This window comes from Megachile rotundata, chromosome 11 (assembly GCF_050947335.1).
Source record: "Megachile rotundata isolate GNS110a chromosome 11, iyMegRotu1, whole genome shotgun sequence".
Classification (NCBI taxonomy): domain Eukaryota; kingdom Metazoa; phylum Arthropoda; class Insecta; order Hymenoptera; family Megachilidae; genus Megachile; species Megachile rotundata.
In genome coordinates, this window is record NC_134993.1 from 5,158,117 (window position 1) to 5,164,116 (window position 6,000).

Here is a 6,000-nt window from a genome sequence, read left to right on the forward strand (position 1 = left end):
TCACGATCACACGATCACGATCACACAATCACAATCACACAATCAAGGTCACACAATGACGATCACACCATCACCATCACACAATCACGACCACACAATCACGATCACATAATCACGATCACACAATCACGTTCACACAATCACAAACACACAGTCGCGATCACTCGATCACGATCACACAATCACGATCACACAATCACAATCACACAATCACAATCACACAATCACAATCACACAGTCACAATCACACAATCACAATCTCACAGTCACAATCACACAGTCACAATCACGCAATCACAATCACACAATCACAGTCACACAATCACAATCACACAATCACAATCACACAATCACAATCCCACAATCACAATCCCACAATCACAATTCCACAATCACACAATCACACAGTCACAGTCCCACAATCACGATCACACAATCACGATCACACAACCTCGACCACACAATCATGATCACACAATCACGATCACACAATCACGTTCACACAATCACAATCACACAATCAAAATCACACAATCACAATCACACAATCAAGGTCACACAATGACGATCACACCATCACCATCACACAATCACGACCACACAATCACGATCACATAATCACGATCACACAATCACGTTCGCACAATCACAAACACACAGTCGCGATCACTCGATCACGATCACACAATCACGATCACACAGTCACGATCACACAATCACAATCACACAATCACAATATCACAATCGCAATCACACAATCACAATCACACAATCACAACCACACAATCACAATCACACAATCACAATCACACAATCACAATCACACAATCACAATCACACAATCACAATCACAATCACACAATCACAATCACACAATCACAATCCCACAATCACAATCCCACAATCACAATCCCACAATCACACAGTCACAATCCCACATTCACGATCACACAATCACGATCACACAATCACAATCACACAATCCAATCACACAATCACACTGTCACAATCCCACAATCACGATCACACAATCAGGATCACACAGTCACGATCACATAATCACGATCACACAATCACGTTCACACAATCACAAACACACAGTCGCGATCACTCGATCACAATCACACAATCACGATCACACAATCACAATCACACAATCACAATCACACAATCACAATCACACAATCACAATCACACAGTCACAATCACACAATCACAATCTCACAGTCACAATCACACAGTCACAATCACGCAATCACAATCACACAATCACAGTCACACTATCACAATCACACAATCACAATCACACAATCACAATCCCACAATCACAATCCCACAATCACAATCCCACAATCACACAATCACACAGTCACAGTCCCACAATCACGATCACACAATCACGATCTCACAATCACAATCACACAATGACAATCACACAATCACAATCACACAATCACAGTCACACAATCACGATCACACAATCACGATCACACTATCACAATCACAATCACGATCACACAGTCACGATCACACAATCAGAGTCACACAATCACAATCACACAACCACAATCACACAATCACACAGTCACAATCCCACAATCACGATCACACAATCACGACCACAGAGTCACGGTCACACAATCACAATCACACAATCACAATAACACAATCAGACAATCACACAGTCACACAATCACGATCACACAATCACGATCACACAATCGCGATCACACAATCACGATCACACAATCACGATCACACAATCACAATCACACAATCACAATCACACAATCAAAATCACACAATCACAATCACACAATCAAGGTCACACAATGACGATCACACAATCACCATCACACAATCACGATCACACAATCACAATCACACAATCACGATCACACGATCACGATCACACAATCACAATCACACAATCAACGCCACACAATGACGATCACACAATCACCATCACACAATCTCGACCACACAATCACGGTCACACAATCACGATCACACAATCACGTTCACACAATCACAAACACACAGTCCCGACCACTCGATCACGATCACACAATCACGATCACACAGTCACGATCACACAATCACAATCACACAATCACAATATCACAATCGCAATCACACAATCACAACAACACAATCAGACAATCACACAATCACACAATCACACAATCACGATCACACAATCATGATCACACAATCACGATCACACAATCACGATCACACAATCACCATCACACAATCACCATCACACAATCACAATCACACAATCAAGGTCACACAATGACGATCACACAATCACCATCACACAATCTCGACCACACAATCACGATCACACAATCACGATCACACAATCACGTTCACACAATCACAATCACACAGTCCCGACCACTCGATCACGATCACACAATCACGATCACACAGTCACGATCACACAATCACAATCACACAATCACAATATCACAATCACAATCACAATCACGATCACACAGTCACGATCACACAATCAGAGCCACACAATCACAATCACACAACCACAATCACACAATCACACAGTGAAAATCCCACAATCACGATCACACAATCACGACCACACAGTCATGGTCACACAATCACAATCACACAATCACAATAACACAATCAGACAATCACACAGTCACACAATCACGATCACACAATCGCGATCTCACAATCACGATCACACAATCGCGATCACACAATCACGATCACACAATCACGATCACACAATCACAATCACACAATCACAATCACACAATCACAATCACACAATCAAAATCACACAATCACAATCACACAATCAAGGTCACACAATGACGATCACACAATCACCATCACACAATCACGATCACACAATCACAATCCCACAATCACGATCACACAATCACGATCACACAGTCACGATCACACGATCACGATCACACAATACCAATCACACAATCACAATCACACAATCACCATCACACAATCACGATCACACAATCACAATCCCACAATCACGATCACACAATCACGATCACACAGTCGCGATCACACGATCACGATCACACAATAACAATCACACAATCACAATCACACAATCACGATCACACAATAACGATCACACAATCACAATCACACAATCACGTTCACACAATCACAAACACACAGTCGCGATCACTCGATCACGATCACACAATCACGATCACACAGTCACGATCACACAATCACAATCACACAATCACAATATCACAATCGCAATCACACAATCACAATCACACAATCACAATCACACAATCACAATCACACAATCACAATCACACAATCACAATCACACAATCACAATCACACAATCACAATCCCACAATCACAATCCCACAATCACAATCCCACAATCACAATCCCACAATCACACAGTCACAATCCCACAATCACGATCACACAATCACGATCACACAATCACGATCACACAATCACAATCACACAATCCAATCACACAATCACACTGTCACAATCCCACAATCACGATCACACAATCAGGATCACACAGTCACGATCACACGATCACGATCACACAATAACAATCACACAATCACAATCACACAATCACGAGCACACAATCACGATCACACAATCACCATCACACAATCACGATCACACAATCACGATCACACAATCACGATCACACTATCACGATCACACAATCACAGTCACACAATCACAATCACACAATCACAATCACAATCACGATCACACAGTCACGATCACACAATCAGAGTCACACAATCACGATCACACAATCACAATAACACAATCAACGCCACACAATGACGATCACACAATCACCATCACACAATCTCGACCACACAATCACGATCCCACAATCACGGTCACACAGTCACGATCACACAATCACAATCACACAATCACAATATCACAATCGCAATCACACAATCACAATAACACAATCAGACAATCACACAATCACACAATCACACAATCACGATCAGACAATCATGATCACACAATCACGATCACACAATCACGATCACACAATCACGATCACACAATCACCATCACACAATCACAATCACACAATCAAGGTCGCACAATGACGATCACACAATCACCATCACACAATCACGACCACTCAATCACGATCACACAATCACGATCACACAATCACGTTCACACAATCACAAACACAGAGTTGCGATCACACGATCACGATCACACAATCACGATCACACAGTCACGATCACACAATCACGATCGCACAGTCACGATCACACAATCAGAGTCACACAATCACAATCACACAACCACAATCACACAATCACACAGTCACAATCCCACAATCACGATCACACAATCACGACCACACAGTCACGATCACACAATCACAATCATACAATCACAATCACACAATCACAATAACACAATCAGACAATCACACAGTCACACAATCACGATCACACAATCACGATCACACAATCACGATCACACAATCACGATCACACAATCACGATCACACAATCACGATCACACAATCACGATCACACAATCACGATCACACAATCACAATCACACAATCACGATCACACAATCAGAGTCACACAATCACAATCACACAACCACAATCACACAATCACACAGTCACAATCCCACAATCACGATCACACAATCACGACCACAGAGTCACGGTCACACAATCACAATCACACAATCACAATAACACAATCAGACAATCACACAGTCACACAATCACGATCACACAATCACGATCACACAATCGCGATCACACAATCACGATCACACAATCACGATCACACAATCACAATCACACAATCACAATCACACAGTCAAAATCACACAATCACAATCACACAATCAAGGTCACACAATGACGATCACACAATCACCATCACACAATCACGATCACACAATCACAATCACACAATCACGATCACACGATCACGATCACACAATCACAATCACACAATCAACGCCACACAATGACGATCACACAATCACCATCACACAATCTCGACCACACAATCACGGTCACACAATCACGATCACACAATCACGTTCACACAATCACAAACACACAGTCCCGACCACTCGATCACGATCACACAATCACGATCACACAATCACAATCACACAATCACAATATCACAATCGCAATCACACAATCACAATAACACAATCAGACAATCACACAATCACACAATCACACAATCACGATCACACAATCATGATCACACAATCACGATCACACAATCACGATCACACAATCACCATCACACAATCACCATCACACAATCACAATCACACAATCAAGGTCACACAATGACGATCACACAATCACCATCACACAATCTCGACCACACAATCACGATCACACAATCACGATCACACAGTCACGATCACACAATCAGAGTCACACAATCACGATCACACAATCACAATAACACAATCAACGCCACACAATGACGATCACACAATCACCATCACACAATCTCGACCACACAATCACGATCACACAATCACGATCACACAGTCACGATCACACAATCACAATCACACAATCACAATATCACAATCGCAATCACACAATCACAATAACACAATCAGACAATCACACAATCACACAATCACACAATCACGATCACACAATCATGATCACACAATCACGATCACACAATCACGATCACACAATCACGATCACACAATCACCATCACACAATCACCATCACACAATCACAATCACACAATCACAATCCCACAATCACGATCACACAATCACAATCACACAATCACAATCACAATCACGATCACACAGTCACGATCACACAATCACAATCACACAATCATAATCACACAATCAAAATCACACAATCACAATCACACAATCAAGGTCACACAATGACGATCACACAATCACCATCACACAATCACGATCACACAATCACAATCACACAA